Here is a 16,913-nt window from a genome sequence, read left to right as displayed (position 1 = left end):
CAAAAAATAAAAAATGAAATGAAATGCAATGAAATGAAATAAAATGCAATGCAATGCAATGCAATGAAATAAAATGCAAAAAATGAAATGAAATGAAATGCAAAAAATAAAATAAATAGGGGTGGTTTTTTTTGCTAATAACTGCTCGTAAAGGCTTATTGGAAAATAAAAAATGGCTGTTGCAGCGCGCCAAGAGAGGAAAACTCCGATTTTCTTCGGCAATTTCTGCTGGAGGAGCTTGGCTTTGACGAAGCGGGCGAGGGAAGGGCGAGGGCTGCCTCCGCAAAGGCGACTCCTTCAGCCGCAGGCGACGTCGCGCAGCTGAATCGCAGCCTCCCCGCACGGGCAGCGGGGCTTTAAATGCCAACCTTTCAGGAAGTCGGGCCGGAAGCGGAAGCGGGCCCAAGTACTGGCGACGCCCTGAGGCGGGAGGGCGACCGCCAGGGAGAAACATGGCCGCGGGCGGAAGTCGCGTTCTCTCTATGGCAATGTCTGGCTCCGCCCACGGAGCTGGCAGGGGCTGATGGGAGTTGGAGTCCCAAACACCTGGAGGCTGGGAGAGGACAGGGCCAGGGATGGGAGACTCTCTGGAACTCCAGATGTTTGCTGGATGCAGACGCCCACCCAGTGCCGGATTTACGTATAAGCTTGACATGCTATAGCTTAGGGCCCCACTCTCTTGGGGCACCCCAAAACTTTAAAGGAAAAAAACACTAGATGAACATTTCCAAAATATAAGATGATGTTATTGTCATTTAGTCGTGTCCGACTCTTTGTGACCCCCTGGACCAGAGCACGCCAGGCACTCCTGTCTTCCGCTGCCTCCCGCAGTTTGGTCAAACTCATGCTGGTAGCTTCCAGAACACGGTCCAACCATCTCGTCCTCCGTCGTCCCCTTCTCCTTGTGCCCTCCATCTTTCCCAACATCAGGGTCTTTTTCAGGGAGTCTTCTCTTCTCATGAGGTGGCCAAAGTCTTGGAGCCTCAGCTTCAGGATCTCTCCTTCCAGTGAGCACTCAGGGCTGATTTCCTTCAGAATGGAGAGGTTTGATCTTCTTGCAGTCCATGGGACTCTCAAGAGTCTCCTCCAGCACCAGAATTCAAAAGCATCCATTCTTCGACGATCAACCTTCTTGATGGTCCAGCTCTCATTTCCATACATCACTACTGGGAAAACCATAGATTTAACTACACAGACCTTTGTTGGCAAGGTGATGTCTCTGCTTTTTAAGATGCTGTCTAGGTTTGTCATTGCTTTTCTCCCAAGAAGCAGGCGTCTTTTAATTTCGTGACTTCTGTCACCATCTGCAGTGATCATGGAGCCCAAGAAAGTAAAATCCCTCACTGCCTCCATTTCTTCCCCTTCTATTTGCCAGGAGGTGATGGGCCCAGTGGCCGTGATCTTCGTTTTTTTTGATGTTGAGCTTCAGACCATATTTTGCGCTCTCCTCTTTCACCCTCATTAAAAGGTTCTTTATTGACACTACAGGAGCCGGAATCTAGTATGAAAAGAGTATTACAACTGATTCAAAACTTTGGTCGAGTGGCAGGATTTAAGTTAAATAAGCAAAAAACTAAGGTTTTGGGGAAGAACTTGACAGATACTGAGTTGGAACAGCTTCAGGAAGAGACAGAACTAAACATGGTTAAGAAAGTTAAATACTTGGGGGTAAACATAACAGCAAAAAATCTGAGTTTATTTAAAGATAACTATGAAAAATGTTGGTCAGAAATCAAGAGAGACTTGGATAGTTGGTCAAGACTAAAACTTTCTTTGTTAGGCCGAATAGCTGCCATCAAGATGAATGTATTGCCAAAAATGCTATTTTTGTTTCAGACATTACAGATTGTAGACAAGACAGAGTGTTTTCGGAAGTGGCAGAAAGATATCTCTAAATTTGTCTGGCAGGGCAAAAAGCCCAGAATCAAATTTAAAATACTAACAGATGCGAAAGAAAGAGGGGGCTTTGCCCTGCCAGACTTAAAGCTGTACTATGAAGCTGCAGCGTTCTGCTGGCTAAAAGATTGGTTACTTCTTGAAGATACGGATGTCTTGGATTTGGAAGGCTTCAATAATGCGTTTGGATGGCATGCTTATTTATGGTATGACAAAGCTAAGATAAATAAGGCCTTTAAAAACCATATTGTCAGAAAATCAGTTTTTAATGTCTGGATAAAATATAAAGACTTATTGGAGAGTAAAACTCCGAGGTGGCTGTCACCCCTGGAGGCCAAGGCTCGAAAAAGAGCCAATATGGAGGCCAATTGGCCAAAATACTGGGAGATAATAGAAAAAGATGGTGACAACTGGAAATTGCAGAGTTTAGAGAAGATGAGAGATAAAGTGCGAGACTGGTTACACTATGCTCAGATTAAAGAAGTGTTTAAAAATGATAAAAAGTTAGGATTCCAAGTGGAAAAGTCAAAGTTAGAAACTGAACTGTTAGAACCTAAGATTAAAGTACTTTCAAAAATGTATAACTTGCTGCTGAAATGGAACACACAAGACGAAATGGTAAAATCAACAATGATAAAATGGGCCCAGGACATTGGGCACAATATTATGTTTGAAGATTGGGAAAGGTTGTGGACCTCTGGGTTGAACTTCACTGCATGTAATGCGCTGAAGGAAAATGTGATGAAAATGATGTATAGATGGTACATGACCCCTGTTAAATTAGCCAAAATATACCATTCGTCTGATAGTAAATGTTGGAAATGTAAGGAAAATGAAGGAACATTTTTTCACCTCTGGTGGACCTGCCCTAGAGTGAAGGCCTTCTGGGAGACAATATATAATGAATTAAAAAAGGTGTTTAAATACACCTTCACTAAGAAACCAGAGGCCTTTCTCTTGGGTATCGTCGGCCAGAGTGTGTTAAAAAAGGACAGAACATTCTTTATGTATGCAACAACAGCAGCAAGAATATTGATTGCTAAGAATTGGAAAACTCAGAAGCTACCCACTGTGGAAGAATGGCAGATGCAGCTGATGGACTATATGCAGCTAGCCGAGATGACCGGCAGAATTCGAGACCAGGGAGAAGAAAGGATGGAAGAAGACTGGAAGAAATTTAAGATTTACTTACAAAAGTATTGTAATTTGGTTGAGTGTTGAACCGGATGCCAGAGCAGAAAATAACTGTCTATCACTAAATTAGATTTAAGGATGAATTATATGCTAACCAAAATTAAGATTATGAGTAAAATGATAATTTGTTTGAAATTAAGTTAATAATGATGCAAGTGTACACGGGAGGTGTGGGGGAGTCCTATGTAATAACTGAGAGATGTTAAATGGACAATGATGAGTTGTGTTTTTCTAATGCATGTTTTATGTGAAAATTTTAATAAATATATTTAAAAAAAATAAAATAAAAGGTTCTTTAATCCCTCCTCACTTTCTGCCATCAAGGTTGTGTCATCTGCATATCTGAGGTTGTTGATATTTCTTCTGGCAATCTTAATTCCGTCTTGGGGCACCCCAAAAGGAAAAAAAGGAAAAAAACAACTAGATGTAAAGGAAAAAAACAACTAGATGTACATTTCCAGAATGTAAGATAAAAAACAAATAAAACCTACATACAGCAACAGTGTATTTCAATATAACCTTGAAATTTCTTTTTAGATGTAGAGCAACTGAAATGATACATTTATTTGCACCCATAATATTCAAAATGCTAGAAGAGAGTGATACAGAATTCTTCTTTAGATTACAGGGTTTCAAAGCAAAAAAAATTAGGAAACACACACACACACACAAACACACCAGCCACCTGGAATATGATGCTGGGGTAGTATAAACCCAATGGTTTGGAGAGCTCTTCGCGACACGGGCATTTTTGAACAGAGACTACTGTTAACTATTTCAAGCCAACTGGAATTGTTGGTACGAACGCCCTCCCATCAGATGTAAAGGAAATTAGCAGCTATCCTATTTTTAAAAGACATCTGAAGGCAGCCCTGTTTAGGGAAGTTTTTAATATTTAATGCTATATTGTTTTTAATATTCAGTTGGAAGCCACCCAAAGTGGCTGGGGAAACTCAGCCAGATGGGCAGGGTATAAATAATGAAAGTATTATTATTGTGGTTGTTGTTGTTGTGGTGGTGGTGGTGGTGTTGTGTAGGCTCCTTAATAGCTTAAAAATGGAAAGCGTAATGCTGGTGGTCAACAAGAGAGGTTTAAAGACTGTTTCAAGGCAAATCTTTAAAAATGTAGTATAAACACTGGGAAACACTGGCCTGCGAGTGCTCCAGTTGGAGAACAGCCTTTTCCAAAGGTGTCGTGGGCTTTGAAGGCACTCGAACTCAGGACGCAAGGGAGAAACGTTCTAAGAGGAAGGCACACTTGGCAAATCCACACCGTGATCAACTCCCACCCGGAAACCAATGTCCCCACTGTGGAAGGACGTGTGGATCCAGAATTGGCCTCCACAGTCACTTATGGACTCACTGTTAAAACCCTGTTTATGGAAGACAGCCTTACTCGGCTACGAGGGATCGCCAAAGAAGAAAGAATAATTATTTCACTATTAATATGCTTCTTAATTATATTTCACTATTAATATACATCCTTCTTAATTGTATTTCAGTTCAACAATTACTGTGATAAAATACCTATGTGCAAATGGCTTTAGATACCTATTAGGTCCATAACTTACCATACAGCATATATTCAACACAAAAAACAGCGACAATTTGTTGTTGACAAAGGACAGCTGGACATATCAAGGGCCCCATTACCTTCAGGAGCTTAGGGCCTCATCAAACCTAAATCCGGCCCTGCACCCATCCATCATAGCTGTCAACCTTTCCCTTTTCTTGAGAGGAATCCTACTCGGAATAAGGGAATTTCGCTTAAAAAAAGGGAAACGTTGACAGTTATGCCACCCATACTTGCAAATATCTGGAAGGTCAAAGGGTCCTCCATCCCTGCTCCTGACCTTCCCCAGGCCTCCAGATGTTTTGGGGCTGGTGAGGGTCAGGGTCCAGCAAACATCTGGAGGGTCAGAAGGTCCCCATTCCTGGACTGGAGTTCACTGTGAAGGCAGAGAGCCGAAGAGGGAAGCACCATTTTGGGACATGGCACCCAACAGCACCCATCACTGGCCTGCAAATTCGAAAGCTCGTGAGGCTTCAGTGCTGGCAGGCAGCTCTGCCACCTGGAGGGCACAACTGGGAATACTGAGGATATTTTAAAGGTAAAGGTAAAGGTACCCCTGCCCGTACGGGCCAGTCTTGACAGACTCTGAGGTTGTGCGCCCATCTCACTCAAGAGGCCGGGGGCCAGCGCTGTCCGGAGACACTTCCGGGTCACGTGGCCAGCGTGACAAGCTGCATCTGGCGAGCCAGAGCCGCACACGGAAAAGCTGTTTACCTTCCCGCCGGTAAGCGGTCCCTATTTATCTACTTGCACCCGGGGGTGCTTTCGAACTGCTAGGTTGGCAGGCGCTGGGACCGAGTAACGGGAGCGCACCCCGCCGTGGGGATTTGAACCGCCGACCTTTCGATCGGCAAGCCCTAGGCGCTGAGGCTTTTACCCACAGCGCCACCCGCGAGGATATTTTGAGGCGTCCCAAACTTGGAAATTTACACCAGTCATGGTCACATCGACGTCAAAAGAAGCTGCGATTGTTTACAGCTGCCGAGGACCTGAGGCTTCTAGGAAAAATGTGGTACAAAACAGTAAAAAGAAAAATACAAAAGCCACAGTGGGCCCTAATAACCATCTAGGACAGATAGAAACACTTCTTCACATATAAGGAAACGATGGAATTTGCAGCCACCACTTTACATAGATGTGAAATGGGTTTAAAGAAAATAATAATTGCTATACAGTGATACCTCGGGTTAAGTACTTAATTCGTTCCGGAGGTCCGTTCTTAACCTGAAAGTGTTCTTAACCTGAAGCACCACTTTAGCTAATGGGGCCTCCTGCTGCTGCCGCACCGCCGGAGCACGATTTCTGTTCTCATCTGTTCTCATCCTGAAGCAAAGTTCTTAACCCGAGGTACTATTTCTGGGTTAGCGGAGTCTGTAACCTGAAGCGTATGTAACCTGAGGTACTACTGTATTGCCTCAGAAGGGACCTCACAGATCAAGTCCTAACTCCTGCCAAAGCAAGAAGTAATTATTATTATTATTATTATTATTATTATTATTATTATTATTATTATTACCCCACCCTCCCCAGCCAAGACCAGGCTCAGGGCGGCTAACACCAGGTAAAAACAATTGATTACCATACAACTTAAAAACAAGATTAAGTACACCATTTGCAGCCTCAAATCAAAAACTTTTTTGGGATGAAAACATCAAATCTTCACCAAGTGCTCCGGCATCCCTGACCAGTGGGAATCCAGCCTTTCCTGGAAAAACTCTGGCAAAGGAGAACCCTCCCCTTTCCGCAGCAATATCATCTGAACGGCTTGTACAGCCAGGAATTTCGTATTTCTTGTAATTTGATCCAGTTGGGCACTTGTGTGTTCTTGTGCTGGTGCCCCTTGGAGCAGAACTCATGGACAGCCTGCTATCTGGCTGGTGCTGATGGGATTTGTATTCCAAAACACCTGAAGTATACCCAGTTATCAAAGGCTGCTCAAAACACATTCCACTTGATTGATATGCTCCTTAAACTGAACTGTCCAGAACTAGGCACTGTATTCCAGGTCTGACCAAAACAGGATAGAGAGGTACCATTTTCATCATCTGGACACTATTGTTTAGTCGTTTAGTCGTGTCCGCCTCTTCGTGACCCCCTGGACCAGAGCACACCAAGCACTCCTGTCTTCCACTGCCTCCCACAGTTTGGTCAAACTCATGCTGGTCTCTTCGAGAACACTGTCCCACCATCTCGTCCTCTGGCGTCCCCTTCTCCTTGTGCCCTCCATCTTTCCCAACATCAGGGTCTTTTCCAAGGAGTCTTCTCTTCTCATGAGGTGGCCAAAGTCTTGGAGCCTCAGCTTCAGGATCTGTCCTTCCAGTGAGCACTCAGGGCTGATTTCCTTCAGAATGGATAGGTTTGATCTTCTTGCAGTCCATGGGACTCTCCAGAGTCTCCTCCAGCACCAGAATTCAAAAGCATCCATTCTCCGGCGATCAGCCTTCTTTATGGTCCAGCTCTCACTTCCATACATCACTACTGGGAAAACCAGAGCTTTAACTATACGGACCTTTGTCAGCAAGGTGATGTCTCTGCTTTTTTAAGACAACAGGCATCTGGAGACTACACTTCTGTTAATACAGCCCAGAATTGTATCTGCTACTTTTCCCTTATTGTGCATTTCCAGAAAGAAAGGTGAATAAGGGCCATTAAGTCTGCTTATTGTCTTTCTTCATATTTACATCACCACCAAGGACCTAGGAAAAAAGAAAGAAAAGGCAACCATACACTGCTAACCTTGTGTAGAAGATATATTTATTCACAGAAAGTAACCCTTCCCAATTGCCATTAAATAAATACAACACTCCGCAGCACATCAATGTCTCCTCACCAGTTTTCCTTCACCCAAATATGATGTCATTTTAACAGCCCTTTAAAAATCTATACAACGTCCTTTGCGTTCCCAGTCTCCATAGCGAGTTGGTTCAGGTCCTTTGGGTCCGCCTCTCTCTTTCGTAACAGGATTGATGCCATCTGGAAATTCTGAAGAAGAAAGCACAGCAAAATGCAAATAAATAGGGAAGCTTTTAATGTTTGATGCATTGCTGTATCTTAATATTTTGTTGGAAGCTGCCCAGAGTGGCTGGGGAAGCCCAGCCAGATGGGCGGGTTATAGATACAGTGGTACCTCGCTAGACGAATGCCTCGCAAGACGAAAAACTCGCAAGACGAAAGGGTTTTTTGTTTTTTGAGTTGCTTCGCAAGACGATTTTCCCAATGGGCTTGCTTCGCAAGACGAAAACGTCTTGCAAGTTTGTTTCCTTTTTCTTAAAACCGTTAATACAGTTGCGACTTGACTTCGAGGAGCAACTCATAGCACGCGGTGTGGTCGCCTTTTTTGAGGTTTTTGAAGACTTTGGTGATTTTTGAAGCTTTTCCAAAACTTTTCCGAAACCGTGCTTCGCAAGACGAAAAAATCGCAAGACGACAAAACTCGCGGAGCGAATTAATTTCGTCTTGCGAGGCACCACTGTAATAAATTATTATTATATGATGATTATTATTATAAACCACCAGAGGGTTACTCTTGTGTCACATTCCTGGAGTCCTTTAAAGAGTTTTTACCTTTCTCCTTACACAGGGGGCGACAAGGCAAGCCAAGTTAGCTGGGCACCTAGTTTCTCCAACTCCCCACCCTGGACACGACTATCACCTGTGGCTCCTAGAAGCTGTCAGTATGTGACAGCGGCCACACCTGGGGAAAAGCTTCGACTGGCTGGCTAAACCAGGTGAGGGTTGCCGATGGGTCTTAATCCCTTGGAAAGTCAGGGACCAGAGATTCACAGAAGATTGGAAGAAATATACGAACTATTTGAAGAGCAACCGTAATCAACAAACTGCGCTAGTAGGACTACAAGAAGTTTTGCAAGGAGGAATATATGAAATATTGCAAAGAAGAGAGATATTAGTTATGATACTTAAATGTAATAGTGAAAGTAAGAAATGTAAATTAAGTGGGAAAGATTGGGAAATTTCCAGATGTGATTGATGGAAGTCAAAAAAATTGTATAAGATACAAAAGTATGTTTAATAATTGTTGAAAATGATATGTTAAAAAACAGATATACTGTGTTTTCTGGCGTATAAGACTACTTTTTAACCCAGGAAAATCTTCTCAAAAGTCGGGGGTCGTCTTATACACCGGCTACAGCAGCAACTCCTGCAGCAACTCCCCACCAAAGGATAAAACGACAGCAAATTAAGTCAGAGGAAACCAAGCTCTCTAGATGAAGCAGAAATAAGCTTGAAAATTGGCTCCAGAAGCCCCCGGCCACTGGGAAGTGGAGCGGATGTCCAAGCCGGACTGGAGACTGGTTTTTTTTATTTGGTGTGCGTTGGAAGAGGGGTAGTCTTATACGGTGAGTATATCCCAAACTCTATATTTTAACTGGAAAAGTTGGGGGGTCGTCTTATACGCCCAGTCATCTTATACGCTGGAAAATACGGTGTGTGTGTGTGTGTGTGTGTGTGTGTGTGTATGGAAAGTCAGGGACCTACAAAGACAGGCCCCATAGGATCGAGCGAATGAGACCAGCAGTAGGGCCAACGGTCAAGAAGGCAGTTTCTGCATGTGTTATAGCGGGAAGTAAGGGGCAGATGGGGCTCGTCCGCTTGGTAAAGTCACCAGTTTACTTACCTAAATATATATAAAGGTAAAGGTAAAGGGACCCCTGACCATTAGGGCCAGTCGTGGCCGACTCTGGGGTTGCGGCAGTCATCTCGCTTTATTGGCCAAGGGAGCTGGCGTACAGCTTCCGGGTCATGTGGCCAGCAGGACTAAGCCGCTTCTGGCGAACCACAGCAGAGCACGGAAACACTGTTTACCTTCCCACCGGAGCGGTACCTATTTATCTACTTGCACTTTGACTTGCTTTTGAACAGCTAGGTTGGCAGGATCAGGGACCGAGCAATGGGAGCTCACCCTGTCGCGGGGATTCGAACCGCCGACCTTCTGATCGGCAAGTCCTAGGCTCCGTGGTTTAACCCACAGCACCACCCGTGTCTCTTAAATATATATAGAGAGGTTTAATAGCACACACAGAGAATGCCACGAAGGAAACACAGCAGAGAAACATAAATCAATGCACACAATAAGACTACCTGGCTGGTAGCCAGATTCTGTGCCCCGATGTGTAGGCACAGATAACCCTGTAGAATAAAATAGCTCACTAGGGAAATGCTGAAGTCACCCTTTGGGGCGCCTCAGGGTCAATTTTTTATGGTAGCCCAAATCTCAGTTGTACAGGTGTATGTATATATCTTAATTTTAACTCATGAGCTACTGCTGCAATCTGCTCCGATTGTATATTTTATCTTTATGAACACTGTTTTTATTGCGTCATGTTACGTGAGCTGGTCTTTGACCGTAATAAATTATCTAACTCTAACTCAATGCACACAACGGGATGAAAAAACTAAATGGAGAATCTCGATTTTAAACATGTTTATCTCAGCAGCAAAAACAAGGCTCATAAGTTGGGCTGACCCACCTGAATTTGAACACTAGCAATCTGAAACTCAACTATCACACAATGGATGCCAGGCAGGACTCCAGTGAATTTAGTGTCTGCACTCACCTCTGAACCCCGATACAGACACAGGAATAAAAGAATCCTATATTTAAATCTGTTTGCAAATCCTGGATGGTAAGGAAATACTAAGAACTATTGAAAATGGTTTTCCCAGTAGTGATGTATGGAAGTGAGAGCTGGACCGTAAAGAAGGCTGACCGCCGAAGAATGGATGCTTTTGAATTCTGGTGCTGGAAGAGACTCTTGAGAGTCCCATGGACTGCAAGAAGATCAAACCTATCCATTCTGAAGGAAATCAGCCCTGAGTGCTCACTGGAAGGACAGATCCTGAAGCTGAGGCTCCAACACTTTGGCCACCTCATGAGAAGAGAAGCTCCCTGGAAAAGACCCTGATGTTGGGGAAGATGGAGGGCACAAGGAGAAGGGGACGACAGAGGATGAGATGGTGGGACAGTGTTCTCGAAGCTACCAGCATGAGCCTGACCAAACTGCGGGAGGCAGTGGAAGACAGGACTGCCTGGCGTGCTCTGGTCCAGGGGTTCACGAAGAGTTGGACACGACTAAACAACAACATTGAAAATGGCTGGAGGAAGGGCCAAATAAATTCTGCTAAAGATCTTCATGTCCTCGGCAGCTGCCATTACTACCCAGTTTGAGAGGCATGGCATGTCAGAACTGGGTCTACCATTTCCCAAATGTTTGCATTTATATTTTACACCCACACATAAAATACCTACTTTCCAGTGGCTCCTTCTCTGCACTGGACTCTTCTGCCTCATCGAAACGACCCACGGGCAACTTTGCTTTCTTGAACGGTGGCTTGGGAGGGATTTCAGGATTCCCTTTTGTGCTGAAGCAGGCATCTCCCAAAGCTCTGTGCAGCGACACAGACCCTACGATATACAAATAGGAAGTGATGGTTCAGAAGGGCGTTCTTAGAATACCAGCACTTTCCATTTGCTTAAATCAGCCTGGACAAACAAGTGACTGCCCAACAGTTTGACTTCAGCCCCAACCTGGAAAGGGAAGGGAGAGAGCACTGAAGCCTAAAATGACATTAAGCAATAATAACACCCATATGAAAGCTTGCCGGCGTGTTAATCGAGACCAGGGGTCAGCCATTTTGCTCACAACACTTCCTCCAATTTCCAAAAGCGGCCCCTATTTAGTTGTTTAAATGTAATACAGCTTATGAAAACTGTTTAACAGAAATTGTTTCAAAGCAAAATTCAGATATTATTTTTTTTGCCTGAATACTGAGAGCATAGGGAGCTGACCATTGGGTCCACCTGTCCCAGGATGATCTGTTCCAGCCTTTGCCAACGTGGTGCCCTCCAGAAGATGCTGCCCTGCCCGTCAGCTGTGTAGGGATGATCGCGGGGTCCGGAGGGAGGACACTCCCCACCCGCAGGCAGCCTCAGTCTGCCTGCACCTGTGACCTTGGATGTGAGGCACACTCCCCCCCCCTCAGACAAGCCACAGCTGTCTGAACATCGTGCCCATTGTCTAACCTTTTGCAGTCTCAGTAGTCTGCGGTGCCCTGTCTGTAACCTTTGTCTCTGAGACCTTTTGTCCCCTTCGTCATACACTGTGCAAGGGGGAAATGGCGCGGTGGAAACAGGTGCCAAAATAACTTTGTACCACCCCACCATCGCATGATTGGAAGATGTGTAAAGGGCACAGCCCAAAATGTATCTGCCTGGTTTGCATATTTATGTCAATAAAAGGAGGCTCCACAGAGCTGGCCGGCAGCTTGCTTGCAGCTCACCTGTGCGCAGCTCTCCTGCATTCTCAACTCCTGCCTCATGTCCATCACTTTAAGCTGCAGCCAGCACAACCCATCTATTCCAACTGGTAGCAGATATCCAAGGTCTCAGGGAGTGACTTTCCCAACCTAACCTACTTACTCTTAAAAAGAGAGGTCTGAGATTGAGTTGAGGCCCAGCTTTAGCCCATGAGCCCTTTTATCATGAATGAATGAATGTGGAAATAAATAAATAATAATAATCAGAGGAGGGCAACCAAAATGGTCAAAGGCCTGGAAACGATGCCTTATGAGGAACGGCTAAGGGAGCTGGGCATGTTTAGCCTGGAGAAGAGGAGGTTAAGGGGTGATATGATAGCCATGTTCAAATATATAAAAAGATGTCACATAGAGGAGGGAGAAAGGTTGTTTTCTGCTGCTCCAGAGAAGCGGACACGGAGCAATGGATCCAAACTACAAGAAAGAAGATTCCACCTAAACATTAGGAAGAACTTCCTGACAGTAAGAGTTGTTCGATAGTGGAATTTGCTGCCAAGGAGTGTGGTGGAGTCTCCTTCTTTGGAGGTCTTTAAGCAGAGGCTTGACAACCATATGTCAGGAGTGCTCTGATGGTGTTTCCTGCTTGGCAGAGGGTTGGACTCGATGGCCCTTGTGGTCTCTTCCAACTCTATGATTCTATGAATATGGAATAAAGCAGCTACTGCCTGATACCACATGCAGTCGCCAACCTGAGTAGACCATCAGCACTCAGTCCTAAGAGTGCTCAGAAAGAGTGGAAAAACACCACTGGGTTTCACATTTTCTGACCCAGCTGGGTTCACCAACAAGAGAGTGTAAAGGAGAGCATATCTACAGTCAGTGACCATAGATATGCAATTACAGGAAGTTACAAAAAGAGCCATTCACACAGCCAAACTTATGCAATGCAGAACAAAAATAGCCAAGTACTTTCTTGAGAAGAGAGGCGTTACCACTATAAGGACAGCTTGCTAAAGAGGGGCAGCTATTCTGAATTTCCTCAGAATTCCTGTGAATTTTGATGCTGTTGGTCAGAACGCTGTGGCAGGTCTGGATTTGAAATTTACATGACTCTGAAAATGTCACAGATTTCTCAAGCTGAGCTGTCACCATTTGGATCCTGTCCGCTGCCTTGTGCTTTTAACAAACTGCACCTGTGTCACATTTTTTAAAAATGGGTGCATATTTCCCCTTCGCTTCACGAGCACCCGGGGAAAACATTGATTTCCACCGGTTCCCACACAGAATGCAAGGGGTGCTGCTGTTTGAACGAGAAGGATATCAGGGGCATTTGTCTGACCCCCTCCTTTGGTAATCCTCATAGAACTCTAGCCCAATGGTTGCCATTAATTTGATTCTGAATTGATTTTAGAATGAATTGATTTTAGAACGGATTTCAATTCATTGATTGTGATTTTATGTAAACTGTGTTACTTTTACTGTTGTTAGCCGCTCTGAGCCCGGCTTCGGCTGGGGAGGGCAGGATTTAAATAAAAATGATGATGATGATGATTACAGTGGTACCTCAGGTTACATTCGCTTCAGGTGACATACGCTTCAGGATACAGACTCCGCTAGCCCAGAAATAGTACCTCGGGTTAAGAACTTTGCTTCAGGATAAGAAGAGAAATCGTGCTTCAGCGGCGCGGCGGCAGCAGGAGGCCCCATTAGCTAAAGTGGTGCTTCAGGTTAAGAACAGTTTCAGGTTAAGAACGGACCTCCGGAACGAATTACCGGTAAGTACTTAAACCGAGGTACCACTGTATTATTATTATTATTATTATTTTATCACACTATTCAAGGGGATGTCCTAACATAGCTATCAGCTTTCAGATTTGAAAATAAGGGATCAGCAGCCTCGAAAATAAGGGATCAGCAGCCTCACCTGCCCTGGGGACAGTCTACGGGATATCTAACAATCCGGGATAGCAGCGGAAAGCAGCGCTGGAATAAGGGAATTTCCCGCAAAAAAAGGGAAGGTTGACAGCTATGTGTCCTAGCAAAGCGGCAACCTAACCGCTATAATAAACGAGGCAACTTATAAGAAGCGGTGGGTGGGAAACACCACAGTTTTAAGCCTGGGGGCATGTTGAAGCAGCCCAAACCCCAAATAAATTATCATTATTACTATTACTGCTATTATTATTGAGAGCAGTCGTAAGAATAGTAACATCAGCACAGAAACAGACAAAGACAGGCTGGTACAATGACAACCTGGCAGAAATATGCAGGCCTATCACCATGTTTGCAGCCCAGTTCAAACCAGTTCCCCCACAAAAAAGCACCCCACTTCAAAACTGGGAGGAATGAGCAGAGGCTAGCAAATGGTTCTCAAGCTGTGGGTCCCCAGATGTTGTTGGACTACAACTCCCATCATCCCTGAGCTCTGGCCTTGCTAGAAAGGTTGATGGGAGTTGTAGTTCAACAACATCTAGGTTGAGAAAGGCTGGACCTGCTGGCCTCCCAGATGTTGCACTACAACTCCCATCACCCCCCGGGAACCGCTCGTTGGCCGCGGGGGCTGACGGGAGCCGGCGCTTCGCGAAAGCCTTCGGAGGGCGCCATCTTGTCCACCTCCCCGGGACTCCAATTCCCAGCATCCCTCGCCATAGGCTCCTCCCGCGGGGCCTGATGGGAGTTGGAGTCTTCCACCCCCTTGGCGGCTCACGCAGCGTCCCCGAGGCGAGGCCTAGCTGGGCCAGGGCACCGGGCTTGCGTGGCTGGGTCCGGCTTACTGGAGGCAAGGGAGGAGCGGCCCAGCTGGAGCGGCAGCCTCAGGGCCATTTCGGAGGCACGAGCAGCGGCAGCGGCAGCAGCAGCAGCCCCGGCTTGGAAGCGAGCGAGCGGGAAAGGGGGGGGCGGGACTCGGGAGGGAAGCTCCGCCCCCGCCCCGCCCCTTTTGTGCGTCATAGTCGGGGGCGCGCACGGTCCCCGTCCCGCGCCTGCCTTTCCGGTATTTATTTCCCTGTATTGACATACCAGGGAGCTGAAATGCAACTAAATGCAACCAAACGCATTTATTTTAATTGCAATTATTAAATTAATTAATAAGCTAAAATAAAATTAATTATACTGTAACGCAATTAAAATAAATACATTAAATAAATACAATGAATTAAAATAAATACATAAAATACACCGTTATTTATTTGCTTGTTTCTTGCATGGACATCCCAGGGAGCTGAGATGCAACTAAATGCATTTATCTTAATTGCGTCTAATTGCATTTTAATTGCAATTAAATGCAATTAAAATAAATACATAAAATACAGCACACCGTTATTTATTTGCTTGTTACTTGCATGGACATCCCAGGGAGCTGAGATGCAACTAAATGCGTTTATTTTAATTGCATCTAATTGCATCTTAATTGCAATTAAATGCAATTAAAATAAATACATAAAATGCACGGTTATTTATTTGCTTGTTTCTTGCGTTGACATACCAGGGAGCTGAAATGCAACAAAATGCTTTTATTTTAACTGCATTTTAATGTCTTTAAATTGCATTTAAATGCAACTAAAATAACTACATAAAACACTGTTATTTATTTGCTTGTTTCTTGCACTGACACGCCAGGGAGCTGAAATGCAACAAAATGCATTTATTTTAACTGCGTTGCAGCACCCCCAGCTTGGATGCGACCGAGCGGGGAAGGGTGGGCGGGATTCGGGAGGGAAGCTCCGCCTCCGCCCGGCCCCTTTTCTGCGTCATAGTCGGGGGCGCGCACGCTCCCCGTCCCACGCCTGCCCTTCCCGTTACAGAATTTATTTCCTTGCATTGACAGACCAGGGAGCTGAAATGCTAAACGCATTTATTTTAACTGCAGTGATTAAATCAATTAATTAAGAAACTAAAATAAAATTAATTATACTGTTATGCAATTAAAATAAATACATAAAATACACCGTTATTTATTTATTTGCTTGTTCCTTGCATTGACATACCAGGGAGCTGAGATGCAACTAAATGCATTTATTTTAATTGCATTTAATTGCATTTTAATTGCAATTAAAATAAATACATAAAATACACGGTTATTTATTTATTTGCTTGTTTCTTGCATTGACATACCAGGGAGCTGAAATGCAACTAAATGCATTTATTTTAACTGCATTCCAATGCATTTAAAATGCAATAAAATGCAATTAAAATAAATACATAAAATACGCCTTGTGCCTTTCTGGTGTTTTGAAGTTCAGCTCCCATCATCCCCCCCAGCCAGAATGACAGGAATGACTTGTATTATGCAGGACTAGTGAAAACCCTGCGTAGAGGGCACCAGGTTGGAAAATGTTGCCTTAAAGTGTGAGACAAATCTGAGTTTTATGTTTCCACAAAGTGGGATATCTATCTATCTAATCCATGGGTAGGCAAACTAAGGCCTGGGGGCCGGGTCCCTTTCTAAATCCTGCCTGCCGACGGGCTGGGAATCAGCTTATTTTTACATGAGTACAAGTAGAATGTGTCATTTTATTTAAAATGCATCTCTGGGTTATCTGTGGGGCCTGCCTGGTGTTTTTACTTGTGTAGAATATGCCCTTCAGGTCCACAAATGACAACACTTTGGAGGTTCTGAGCCACAAGGTGGTTAGATTGGTCTCAACTAGGGCCAGGGCCTTTTCAGCACTGGCCCCAACTTGGTGGAACGCTCTGTCCCAAGAGACTAGGGCCCTGCGGGACTTGACATCTTTCCACAGGGCCTGCAAGAGAGAGCTGTTCCGCCTGACCTTTGGTTTGGACTCAGTCTGACCCTTAGGTTTCCCTCCCCTTATGGTCTTGATCTATAGGCTACTTTTAAAACGAGGCTGCATTTTAAATGGCATTTTAACCTGTACAGTGGTGCCCCGCAAGACGAACGCCTCGCAAGACGGACAACCCGCTAGACGAAAGGGTTTTCCGTCGCGGAGGCGCTTCGCAAAACGAATTTCCCTAT

Source organism: Podarcis muralis, chromosome 12 (genome assembly GCF_964188315.1).
Source record: "Podarcis muralis chromosome 12, rPodMur119.hap1.1, whole genome shotgun sequence".
Classification (NCBI taxonomy): domain Eukaryota; kingdom Metazoa; phylum Chordata; class Lepidosauria; order Squamata; family Lacertidae; genus Podarcis; species Podarcis muralis.
The sequence above is the reverse complement of the archived record's forward strand: the minus strand, read 5'-3'. Positions refer to the sequence as shown.